This window comes from Canis aureus, chromosome 27 (genome assembly GCF_053574225.1).
Source record: "Canis aureus isolate CA01 chromosome 27, VMU_Caureus_v.1.0, whole genome shotgun sequence".
Classification (NCBI taxonomy): Eukaryota; Metazoa; Chordata; class Mammalia; order Carnivora; family Canidae; genus Canis; species Canis aureus.
In genome coordinates this window covers 4609793-4622780 of record NC_135637.1, presented here as the reverse complement: position 1 = coordinate 4622780, position 12988 = coordinate 4609793, and the positions used below count along the sequence as shown (strand labels likewise).

Sequence of the window (12988 nt, the reverse complement as noted above, 5' to 3'; positions counted from 1 at the left end):
GCCTAGGGGAATGCAGAACCTCAGGCCGCCCTGGACCTACTGGTCCAGCTGAGTTGCCAAAAGGTCCGGGGACTCACATGAAGACCCAAGGCTGAGGAGCACCACCACCCAGCGGCCAGGCACCCCTGTTCCCTCCTGACACTGGTGTGAGCTGTGAAGGTCTACACCGCCATCTCTCAAGAGTCAGAACTCCCAGTTGAAGATGCAGGTTGAACACACTGCCCTCGGGTCCCCTTAGACACCCACCAGAAAGTGAGGACAGCAGGAGAGGCGTTACCCAAGTGGGGAAGACAGCACATTCCAGGTGACTGGTGTTCATAGGCACAGTAGCCAGCAGACCCACTTGGGAGTGGAAACCTTGCTGGTGAGATGGAGGAGCCTTCCCTCTCTGAGAGACTGACCAGGTGCCCTCAGGGGGGGCTCCCTCTGCCCCATCGTGGAGGCCTTACATGGTGCCAGCACAGGCTCATGCCAGCTCCCCCAGCAGCAGGGTGGCAGTGGGCCCACCTGACAGAGAGACATGCAGAAGGAAGGCAGAGACTACAAATGAACAAGAAGGGAATTTCCAAAGCATGGCTCTTCATGTCCCTGGGAGGTGAAGGAGGTCCTGTCTCCGCAACAGGATAGGACACTATTGGAAAGAGCCATAGAACTTAACAGTAGAGGCAGAAGACATGCCCAGGGGGCATATGTCCTGAGTGCAGAGCAGGAAAGGGGAGGAGTAAAGGGTCCTGCAGACCCCAGACCCGCAGACGACAGACCTCAGAACTGCACACCCGCAGACTGCAGACTCCAGACCCACAAAGCAGGGAAATCCCATGGCCATACTGTTGTCTGAGTGTGCACACTGAGCTAATTAGCACCAGGGATGAAAACACGACTGCTTTGTGATTTCTGTGTAAAGAAGGAGAGCAGGAAAAGCCCTTTCATCTATTTAGTGTGAGCACTCCAGGTTAGCCACAGAGTTTCCCCAGGATTCAAAAAATTAAAAGAAATTTCCTCCAGGTCTTCTACTCAGCACTGTCCTCCGAGAGGGGATTCATTGGCATTTACACCCAGCAACAGCAGAGAAGAGGATGGTGTTTCTGGTTGTTTCCTCCTTCTGCACCAGAGGACAACCCTGTCTTATTCTTAACCAACAAGCCTCTCCTGGACAAGCAAGCGGGCAGACATGGGACTGTCAGGTTTTCTGGGAGGCCAGGCTCTTCCTGGTGGGCAAGTGAATGGAGCCATAAACACCTCCCTCCCCAGGGCTGCTGAGCATCTCCTGGGCTCCAGACCCCGAGAGGAAGCCCCCGGCAGCACCTGCTCTGGAGCTGGCCCTCAGAGAAACAGGTAGGGGGCCAACCCGCGGCAGGCCCTCCTCTGAGCATCAGTGGCCCGGGCACAGGGGGCTCCCCCCCCAGGCTCTGCCCACGCTTCTCTTCCCCCTGAATCATGACACGATGGTTCGAAGCTGCACTCTGTGGGCTCCGCCCAGCAGCCCCCAGCTCCCCGGAAGCTAGGACCTAGAACATGTTATGCCCCCACCCCCCGGCATTATTCAGAGGGGACCTGACTGGAATCCCGAGTGCTTTGCATCCAGAAGACACAGGGCCTCATCAAAGGACCCACCCACAGCTGCCGAACCTGTGTGGGGACCAGTGACGGCAAACTGAGCCCAAGGCAGACTCAAGACTCCATCCCCAGCAGGTCTCCTCCGAGCCTGCCCCAGCAGGGAAGACACAGCCACAGGCGCTCCACTGTTCCCAGATGCCCCAGTGCCCCCTGCTGCCCAGCGCAGGTGCTCTAGGACGCGGGCCTGCCCTGGCACTGCCGTTCCCCTGGGCCTGGCACGGGGCCTAGCACACAGCGGGCGCTCAGCGAGTCCCCTGGGTGACCGACACACGGATCTCCTCCCCTGGGATCCTGAGGGGAGGTCACAGGGACCGGCAAGGGTGGCTCTTCCCACAGGCACTTGGCACCAAGTTTGTCCCGTGCGCCCCTCTTGGCGGGTCCTTTACCCCGTTGCCTCCGATTTGCTGGGTGGTTTGTGCCGCTGTGTATATTTGATGGTCCCAACTGTGCAGCAGAGATTCCAGCAGCATCCATAATTAATAACTGTGGTGTGTCAGCTGACGCGGCAGCACTTGGCGTTCAGAACGGTCTCCTGCGCAGACACAGCCTCTAGGCTTTCCAGGCCTTCCAAGGCTTCACTCCGCATCTTGCGTTCATGGACCAGTGGCCTGAAAAGCAATTCAGTTGTGCTGTCACTGAGGCCTCGGGAGCTCCTGGTGGCTGCTGGATTCCCGAAAGTCATCCCACGCAGACCGCCGGAGCTTTGCCGTCTGGCCTGAGCGCCCTGGGTTCCAGCCCTCGGCCTTCCTTTCGGCCTCTGCAGGTAACCCCTTGGTGCCAACCGTTTCCCGCATGGCCCCCGCGGCCACACACCATGTCCCCCAGCTCAGTGTGAAGGCCATGCCCCCGGGGCCCGGGTCCGCTCGCTCACCACAGGCCCCTGCGCCAGCGAGTCCCCACGAGAGAGGCTGTTGAGTGAGCGGGTGGGTGGGTGAGCGGGTGCTGGGCGCTTCAACTGCCAGCCACAGTCCGCTCCCACCAGCACGCTGCTTCTCTCGCTGTGGGACCCACACGGGTCACCTGGGAGCCGGTTAAAGACAAGGGCCTGGGTCTCCCTGAGAGTCTGGGCTCGGACGTGGGACCTGCAACACAAACCAGGCCTTCTAGAGGCTTCTAGCCTGACGCCAGGTGGGGACCCCGCCAGGTCAGCCTCCCCCGCCACCTTGACAGAACAGAACAGGGGTGTGCCCAGCTGGAGAGCCGGATCCTGCTCCACCTCCTGCAGGCCTGGCTCCCCGCAAACGGCTCAGTACATTCCAAGGCCCAGGAGCATTTTCCCACTCCCCTCCCTGTCCGCATCCCGTTCCTCAATCAGGATCCAGTGAGGACAATGAGGATGCTGCTGCTTCTGGACCCTGGAGGATTCGTCTCCACACTGATGGTTGTGAAGAGCCCATGAGAACACAAAACATCTCCAGGAAGAGGTTCTCAGGGACTCACGCAGGGGACTAATTTGTGTCCACGAGGCTGTTTCCTCATCAGGGCTGGGGGGGGGGGCGGGGGGACCGGCAGTCTCAGGACCGGGCCCCAAAATTGCAGCATCCACTAGGCTCAGGGTTCCTTCAGAGCAGGCCTGCTGTGCGGCTCCAGCATGTGGCCCAGGGAGGAGATGGGGAGGATCTGGGCGCAGGAGGGACTGGTGTGACAACCCCAAGGCCAGGGTGGGGCAGAGTGCCCACAAAGAGAACGGAGCACTCCCCCCAAGCCAGCTCTCCACCTGCTGTCTCCTGGCTCAGGGGTGCACAAGCAGACCCAGACACACACGTGCATACACACCCCAGCACATGCACACACACGCATGTGCACACGCACAGACACCCACATACACGTGCGAATGCACGCACAGAACACATACACATCCATGCACACATGCATGTGCATGTGCACATGACACGCATGCACACACACCCATGAACGCATGGGTGCGCACAGTGACATTCACACATGCGTATGCGCACAGGCACACACATGGCCGTGCAGGAAACACCACCACCTCCGTGCCATGTGCATAACCCTGTGTGAGAGGACTTTCTCCTGTCGCTGCCTTTTTCCACATCTGCCACCTGCCCCAAACCTCGCAGAAGCCCGCCCTCTGGGTGCTGACCGTCTCTGGTTCCTGGGCAGGAATCCGCCCTCAAACATCTGGACAGCTGCAGAGCTCACCATCCTGGAGACCTCCGATCATCTGCCTCTGAGAAGGGGCTCCCCACGGTCACCCAGAACTCATCAGGTCACATCTTCAGACATTCAGGAGCCTGCCTTTCCCAAAATTGGAAGATTTGCAGCCATAGTATATGTCCTCGTCCTTTTCAGAAAAGGGAGGGTTCAGTGGGATGTTCCGGAACCTTCTTTGACACAGACCTGGGGGCAGCTGATGCTGGCGATAAGGCTGGACGGGCCCGGGAAGGGATGTAATGACCTAAGGAAGCTCTGGGGGCGCGTGGGGGCAGTTACAATGTGTGCCCTAGTTGCTCCTCCTTGGGGAGCTCCAGGCCACGCTCACAGCAAGCAACAGTTGGGCCAGCCTGTCGCCGGTCACACAGTCACTCAGTCAATCAATCTGTCAATATTGGGTCAATGCCTTGCTGTCCGTTTGACCCTGGGTGTGTCTGGTGAGGACATGCAGGGTGGTGTGGAGTGCGGCCCCAACGGGACGTGGTGCCCACAGAGCTCTGCTCTCCAGATCCCGGGGAGAGCGGGCAGGGGGTACTGGAGAGACAGCTGGGTCCTGGGGTCTGCGGCCTCCTGGGCTCCCTGGGGAGCACTAGAGGGGCCCCTCCCGGGGAGGACGAGCTCGCCTGGGGATCCAGGCTGTCCCCCTGCACAGGCAGAGTGCTCAGAACCGCAGTCCCCTGTGGGATCTGGGTGGAAGAGCATCTGCACCCACCCTGCATCCCGAGTGTCCCCAGCAGTGCGCCCACAACTCGCCCACCAGCAGGGTCCACTCTTCCCTGATGGACTTCTCTGCCCTGGTGGGCTGACAGAGGAGCCCCTGGTGTGCGCCATGGGAAACCCTGGGTCAGCACCCCAAGTCTCTGCCTGGGAGGAGGCGCTGGGGCTCCCAGTGGGTCTGGCCCATTCCCAGGCCCTCCTCAGGCCCCCAGGGTCTGCCGGCCTCCTGGCCTGGGCCACAGGGAAGGCCCCGGGTCGCTGGAGGGGAGGGGGCTGCAGCTGGGCTTCCCTGTGAAAGGTCCTCAGAGAGCCACACAAGGCGGCCTTGTTGGGAACAGCCTCCCCCGGCTGGGGTTTCCTCCCACAGAAGCAGGAAGGGTGACCCCGGGACCCGGTCCCGTGCCCTGCACCGCGTGGGGCCACTGCCGGTCTATTTCTAGCTCCAGCCCCGGCTCCCCCCGACACTGGGGCACTGAATGAAGCTCTTTGCAGCAGGATCCGCCCTCCCTATGGCCCTCCTGCAGCTGACCCCTCGCTAAGGGGACACAGAGGTCATCGACCTCAGGGGGGCACAGCTGTGAGGGTGGACGTGGCCAAGGCCTCAGCACCAATGAAGAGGCTCCCTGGGGACTCCGGGGGCAGGATGCCCTTCCCCTACAACCTTCCGCGGCTCCCCGTGGCCCCTCCTTCCTCGAGGTCGTCCCTGGCATGCACACCCTCGGTGCCCCCACCTCCCTCTGTCCCCTGGTGAGGCCAGGAGCCCCCCACAGGCAGGGTCAGGGCACCGCGGTCTGAACCCGGGCACCCCCAGCAAGACAGGACAGAGTCCACTCAGCAGAGACGGGCGCAGGGGTGTACGCAGTGACACCTGGCCCCAGGCCTGAGGTGAGCACCGCATGCCCTCCCCGCTGGAAGGTGCTGGTCAAGGAGCCTGGCCCCTGGGGAGGTGGGGGTGTCCACGGCCCTGATGGGTCCGATCAGTGTGGGGCCGGAGCGGGTGGGTCCACCAGGCTTCTCTGGCCTCAGTTTCCCTGCCTGTGAGGTGGGACTGGGAATCCCAGCAGAGAGCCTCAGGGGCTGCTCTGAGGTCAGTCGGGGCAGTGACCACGGGGGCCCACCAAGACCCCGCAGGCACGGGGTGGCCCAGAGCGCCCAGGGCTTCTCGCCAGGGTCAGTATGGGTCAGGACAGAGGTTCTCTCTGCAGACTGAGACCCCCCCACCACCAGCTCGGGACCGCGGTGCTCACAGACCGTCCAGCTGCTGCCGGCCTCAGGCTCAGTGTGGGATCAAAGTTGCTCAGGCTTCGGTAGTACAGGGTCGATGCAGGAGGTAGGTGCTCACGCAGCTGGGGGGCGGCTGAAGGAGGGGTGCAAATGAGCCCCCATCATGACGCAGGGTCACCGCAGACCTGACCCCCCAGGCCCCCGTCCTCTGAAGACTGGGATCAGATGCAGACCCTCTTACACCGGGGGGTGGGTGCCACCTTCTCCCCGTGCCCAGCTGCACCTGCTCCGAGAGCTTCTCTGTGTCCTGTCCACCTGCTGTGACGAGGCCCCTGAGGCAGAGCCCACGGCACCTCTGCCTTCACTGGGCAGGCTTGCCGGACCCCTCCTCACGACAGGCTGAACAGGGCTTTTCCCCTCGGACCCTCTGCACACCCCGAGCTTGGGGGCCACTGAGGTCGGGCTGGAGGGGCCTCTCCCTGCGGGACATGACCAGTGGTGACGGGGGCCTTGGCTGGGAGTGGCAAAGGAAGGGGCAGGATGTTTGTGGGGCTCAGACTCCAGCATGGTGTCTGCAGGGCTGTGGCGGAGCCAGCTCAGAGCAGCAGGACCCTTAATGAGTCATGAGAAATGTTCCAAAGCCCCTAGAGATTTCAGGGACCAGGTGTATGTCTGATGGGGAGTGGGTCCTATGTCACACCGGTGGGCTTGTGAGCCAGCAGAATGAAAAAAAAGAAAGAAAAGAAAAGAAAAGAAAAGAAAAGAAAGAAAGAAAGAAAGAAAGAAAGAAAGAAAGAAAGAAAGAAAGAGAAAAAAAAAGAAAAAAAAAAACAGAACAGACCCAGGCACAAAGGGGAAGTAATGAGAAGCTCAGGATGGTGCAGCTTCAGGCGCAGTTTGATCCAGTAGCTCAAGCCCTGGCAGCAGGGCCTGACCTCTCTATCTCGTGGGTCACGTTTCCTGTGCCCACGTCGTCCCAGACCAGCATCTCCTCGGTGTCACGTCCACCGAGACAAATTCTCTTCTCCAAGCGGATGCAGCCACCTGCCACGCCTGCATCCATCACCCCGTCCTGGGAACGGAAGGCTCTGGTCTGCAGAGGCTGAGCACCTGGGGTGGGGGTGCCATCAGCCCTACCCAGACCACCCGGACAGCGTGGGGAGAGCCCCCCGATGGAAACCAGGTGCTGTTACCTGAGGAAGAAGGACCAGCTCACTCAGCTGCCCTCCAGGGTCCCCAGGAGCTGTCACACTGGGTGTCTAAATTCGTCTCCGGAAATGGGGCTGCCACCTCTTAGCCCCCAAGACGCCGGCGACTTTCTCTCCTCGGGGGCCCGCAGGTTCCTAATGAAGGAGATGCCAGGACAAGGGGGCAAGGCCAGACCTCATGGACGCCCGCCCTGGGGGGCAGAGCTGAGCAGCCTTCACCCACCTGCAAGGACCCTGTCCCGTCACCATCCGGGCTGCCCGTGCATTTTGTGCAGGTCACCTGGGCTGCCATCTGAGTGACCGCTCTGCTCACCAGTGGCAGCAGGACAGACGCAGCCCCAAGGACCCTTGGAAGTGAGGAGACTCCCCTGTAATGAGTTGCTTCTGGGCCAAAGCTGTGCTGCTGGCGAGACTTCCAAGTGCGGCAGGAGGGGAAGGGTTAACTGGTGTGGGGAGCAACTCAAAGTCTTGGAATCCACCCTGTTTCTGAGTCTGTGTTTTGTGCCGGTAATTAATTGGATGGAAGCTGTTAGACTTTATGAGGAAACCGGAGATAATGCAGGTTCGCTGAATCTCGGGAAGATTAAGTTAATTTATCTGGTTCAGGAGCTGCCAGGAGCATCAGCAGCGCTGCTGTTTCGAGGGAGGAGCAGAGCGGGGTGCGGAGTGCCTGTGAGCAGCCTGTGCTCCTTGTCTCCTGCCTGCAGCTCGCTGAGGGGCGGGGGCCCAGGCAGCGGGGGACCCCAGCTCCCCAGGGCCCTGTGGCCCCAGGTGGGCCCAAGCCTCAGTCTCCCCGTGGGTGCGGGGATGAGGACAGCGCTTCCCCTCCTGGGGGGTGTGGGGGGCTCCTGGAGGAGGTGATACCCTGGGATGCCCCTGCCCCTCCCAGGTAGCAGAAAGGACCTGGTCCTCAGCTGCCCCCAGCACCTCCCTGGGGTGCTGGCTGCCCTGGGCGGGGCCTGCACCTCCACGGAGCCCTCCCCGCCCCTCTCTGTCACCCCTCCCCTCCCCCCGGGTCCTCTGTGCCCCCTGTTAACTACCCCCTCTCCTAGACTCCGTCCCTACCCGCCCCTCACGCAGATGGAGTACTTGATTTCAAATGCAAACACCCTGCTGCTGATCTACTTCTGGGTCTTGCAAACACTGACTTTCTCAAAGAAACTGGGACTTCCCTGTCCTCAGTGACCCCCCCTTGAACCCCAGCCGCGGGAGGAGGTGGCAGGACCACCTGCTCTTCCTCCCCTCCTGTCCTCTGAGCCCTCCTTCTGCCTCCCCTGCTTCGGCGGTGTCTGGTGCTCCAGGCTCCTCAGCCACTGCTCCCCGTCCTCCCTGACTGTGTACGGGAGGCGCTGAAATAAATTCCGCGTCTAAAAAGCTCCGAGTGGTAGAACATTCTCCCCGATTGAGTCACAATCACAGTCTCAGCGGACGCATCTTCAAAACAACATAAATAGATGAAATATTCGTATAATGTGTGCATTTATATCGTACATAAATCGTATACGAAGTATAGAACATAGATCTAACCGTATATACAGCGCATGAGGTCCTGACATACGTGATGTAGGTATTTACATCCCCGTGTGTTTAACGTATCTGCAGAGGCACGGGGACTCCTGTGCTCTGTGCTGCTGTCCCGAGTGCCAAGATTAGGACCCTAAGAAATACCCCTCGGGGCACCTTGCCCCCATCCTGTCCTGGGGTTCAGGCGGAGAAGGTGGGGGAGCGTCCCCAACCCCCACCCGTGTGGCTGAATTGTCAGCTCCGGTCCCACTTGCCTGAATTCCCTAGAGCTCAGTCCCACAGTCTCTTCTCACCTTACGTGTTCTCCTCAGCGGTTATCAGATAACATATAGGATGGCCAGGTACACTCGAATTTCAGATAACCAGAGTAGCTTCTGTATGTGTATAGCCCATGCAACACTGGGGCATAGCTATGCCAGGGGTCCTGTGCTCTTCATCTGAAATTCAAGGCAAACGGTGTCCTGCATGTTGATGCGCTCGCTGGTAGACCAGGCTCCCAGGTCAGCCCCTCCCCCGAGCCTCCAGAGCCACCTGCTGACAGCCCCCCCTCCATCTCCGCCCCAGCCTGGCCCCTGCCCGCTGCCCCTGAAGGACCTGCTTTGACCACATTGCCCCCAGACGTCTCACAGGACCTCACTGTTCACATGCCCCGTGGCAGCTTTAAAATCATTTCTGTTTGAACACATGACGCAGACTCCCTCACTGCAGCGCCCATCCTCCACTGTCCCTCCGTCTCTCGGTTTCTCCCCAGACAATCAGTTTATCAATCAGCTCCTTATCCTTCCGGAGAGTTCTGTGTCTGCAAAGGAAGTACATAGATACGTCTCTTATCTCCATACAAATGGTAGTGCATGATATATGCTTCCCTGCACCTGCTTTCTCATAAAACCACACACACTGGAAAGTGTTTCCTATCAGTAAATAGAGATCAGCCTCCTTCTTTAGCAGCTGAATAGTATGCTGCACGGCCTGGATGCTGCAGAACTCATTTAACTCATCCCAACTGGGAGATGTTTCACGGAACTCAGTCCTTTCCAGTGATGAGTGTGTGCGCACACGTGGGCAGCTCTGTGGGGCTCAGGCCCCGGAACCGCTTGGCTGGGGAGGAAATGCACCGTGAAGTATGTTTTGATCCACACACTCACTGTGCCGGGCCCTTCTGAGTTTGAACACACGCAGGGTGTCGGGGACGCTGCACCGCCGGCAGGGGGTCTCATCAATTGCCCAGACCCTCCTGGCTTCTCCGTGTGCACACCTCCTCTCAGCCCTGGTTCCTGGAGCTGCTCACAGCTCTCCGGAGCTCCAGAACTTCAGGTAAGTGGGGCCACACGGCAAACGCACTTGAGACTCGTCCCACGCTCTCGTGTGTGGCATAGTCCACTGCATGGGGACCCGCGGTCTGCAGTCCACTCACTGGCACTTGGATTGTTTCCAGTTTGTTCAGTGACACGATGTGTCATACGTCCAGGGTGTGTGTGTCTGTGTGTGTGCGCGCGCGGGTGTGGGCGCACATGCGTTTGTCTAAACACAGGCTTCTGCTGCACTTGAATGATACCCAGGACCGGTGTGGCTCAGGCGTTCCCTAAGTGCGCCTTTCGCTGCGTAGGAAACCACCCAGCTCTACGCCACAGAGGCTGCGCCACTCTGCATTTGAACTCCTGTGGCTCCACACCCCCAACTACACTTGACATTGTCATTTTTCCTTTTCCTGTGAACATATTTGTAGTATTTGGCCATTCTAGTGGGTGCGCTGGTGTCTCCTGTGGTCTACTTTGCATTTTCCTAGCGGCCCATGACATTGGGCATCATCCTGTGCTTCTTTGTCACTGTGTGCTTTCCTTGCTACAATGTCTGTGTAGATCTTTTGCCAGTTTTAAAAAATAGGGTGCCTTGTTTCGCTATTATGCAGCTTTAGGAGTTATTTATGTCTTGTAGACGCAAGCACCTTGCCAGGTCTCTGAATGGCAGAGCTCACTGCCAGCCCATGGCAGCTCGTACGGCACCGTATTTGTAGAGAGGATTTCAATGTTGATGAAGTGAATTTGCCAGTATCTCTGGTATGAATGTGCTTGAGGCCCTGCCTAACCAATTACAAAACTTTCTCCCACGTTTTCTTTCTTAAGAATTGTACTTTTACATTTAAGACATGTAGATCCGTGGACCATTTGACGGTCACTTTTGTTTAAATTCAATTTGCCAACATATAGGATAACACGCAGTGCACATCCCATCAAGCGACCCCCTCAGTGCCCGTCACCCAGTCACCCCAACCCCCTGCCCATCTCCCCTTCCACTACCCTTTGTCCGTTTCCCAGAGTTAGGTGTCTCTCATGGTTTGTCTCCCTCTCTAATTTTTCCCACTCAGTTCCCCTCCTTTCCCTTATATAATCCCTTTCACTATTTCTTATATTCCCTGTATGAGTGAAACCACATGATGATTGTCCTTCTCCGATTGACTTGCTTCACTCAGCATAATTCCCTCCAGGCAGGCCTGCAGCTCACCACCCACCCAGGATGGCCCCACGTGGACTGGGCTGACCCCCTTCGCCCGGGAGGCGTGGACCCTGGTCAGACAGGGCCAGATCAGAGCAGGAGGCTGAGGCCTCATCGGTGTTTTCACTCTGGGGAATTCTACAGTAACAGCCCCACTCTCTTGCCCAGACCCCAGATGTCGTCGCCCTGGGGCGGAGGGGGGGGCACCTGTCCCTCAGGCCTGCTGCCCAGGTCAGAAAGCAGAGGGAGGAGGCCCAAGTTACCTCAGAAAGGGGGGAAAGGGGGTCTGACGGGGGAACCGGGCACGGGGCTCCCGCCCCGGGTGGGGGCATCATGTCCACCTCCTGCCGGCTCCGGCTCCCAGCAGCTCTGGGGAAAATACAAAAACCCATAAACTTAAGACAAGGTGCCTCCCTCCCTTTAAAGCCCCTATAGAGGAATTGGAGCAACAGGGAGAAGTGACGAAGATGCTTTCTGGGTGGGCGATCATTAGAAACGTTCAGATCACACTCCCGTGCACTTCTCTGGCTCCAGCTCAGACCTGGGGGAAGGGGGGGCAGCGGGGGCGGGGAGGGGCCTGAGGGCGGTGAAGGGGCAGTAGGCTTGGGGTGGGGCCAGTGGGCTGTGGGGGTCCAGCGCAGGGGAGGGGGCAGGGGGCGGGAGGGCAGACGCAGCGGAGAGGGGCCAGCGGGGGCGGGGAGGGGCCAGAGGGCTCAGAGAGGGGCGGGCAGGTCGCTGTCCCGTGGTCCCGCAGAGCCCCCTGGGCCCAGAGGAACACGGAGAACCTCCAAGCATCAGACACAGGAGAGGCCCACCTCCTGGGGCATTTCTGGGGGGACACGGGAGCTGCCCCCACAAGGGAGGTGGGTCTGGTGTCCCAGGCTCCTGTCTACACTCCAACTATAACAGTGTGGACTGGGAGGGCAGAAAGGTCAGATCCTGCTGATTATTAGGAAGGTGAGGCATCTTTTCTCAAGTTCCATGGGCCTTTCTCACCTTTCCTCACACATCCCTGGTCCTGATGCCTGGGCACTTCCCCGTCGCGGGGGCTCCGCACACAGCGCACACACCTCGCCTCCTCCGTCACACACCAGGCGGGCCTCCTCCTTGGCCGCCCTTCGTCCTCTCCCCTCCCTGCGCCTTGCCCTGCGGAGCCCACAGTGAACCCAAGGCTCTGAAATCACTTTCTGTCCCGCGTGTGCGCTCTGCTGCCCCCAACAACCAGGGGACGTTTCTCTGCCGCATCAACTTCAGGACAAAGCTTTGTAAAACCAGACGCCCAGCAGGAGAGAGGAAGTCTAAATAAAGTCATTTTCCTGGCAGAGTTTCCATTGGGACGCCCTGCCCAGGAGATGGAGTCAAGCCGGAGGGAGGCCTTTGTGACCAGGCCCGACTTCTTTTTTTTTTTCCCCACATCAATTTTCTTTTTTCTTTTCTTTTATTTTTTTAATAATAAATTTATTTTTTATTGGTGTTCAATTTGCCAACATACAGAATAACACCCAGTGCTCATCCCATCAAGTGCCCCCCTCAGTGCCTGTCACCCAGTCACCCCCACCCCCCGCCCTCCTCCCCTTCCAGCACCCCCAGTTCATTTCCCAGAGTTAGGAGTCTTTACGTTCTGTCTCCCTTTCTGATATTTCCCACACATTTCTTCTCCCTTCCCTTATATTCCCTTTCACTATTATTTATATTCCCCAAATGAATGAGAACATACACTGTTTGTCCTTCTCCGATTGACTTACTTCTGCCCAGAGGTCAGGGGTGGAGTGGCCGTCACCGCGGGGGGCCGTCACCTGGGGCCAGCTCTTCCCAGGGTGCGGGAGGGGCAGGGGGGCTGGCGCCGGGGGAGGGCTCTGAAGAATCCACAGGGCACAGGGCAGCATTTAGAGGGGGTGCATTTAGAGGAGGATGCCGCTTGGGGGGGCTCCCTCTGCTCTGAGCTGCCCTCCCCTGAGCCCCCGCAGCCTGGTCAGCGTCTGGGTCCGGGCGGGGCAGCCCTGCACGCGGTGGACCTTCCCTCCCCAGGC

At 59.2% G+C, this 12988-nt stretch overlaps 2 long non-coding RNA genes across 2 annotated transcripts; both read right to left on the bottom strand.

Annotated features, from left to right (window-relative positions):
* Positions 1-2031: 2031 nt before the first annotated feature.
* LOC144299471 (uncharacterized) lies at positions 2032-3875 on the bottom strand. The gene is made up of 3 exons (XR_013366179.1): positions 3722-3875; positions 2489-2699; positions 2032-2225 (listed from the first exon to the last, which is right to left on the bottom strand). It is a non-coding gene; the product is annotated as an uncharacterized LOC144299471 (long non-coding RNA).
* Positions 3876-5194: 1319 nt separating this feature from the next.
* Positions 5195-7299, bottom strand: LOC144299470 (uncharacterized). The gene is made up of 3 exons (XR_013366178.1): positions 6927-7299; positions 6669-6805; positions 5195-5866 (listed from the first exon to the last, which is right to left on the bottom strand). It is a non-coding gene; the product is annotated as an uncharacterized LOC144299470 (long non-coding RNA).
* Positions 7300-12988: the final 5689 nt, after the last annotated feature.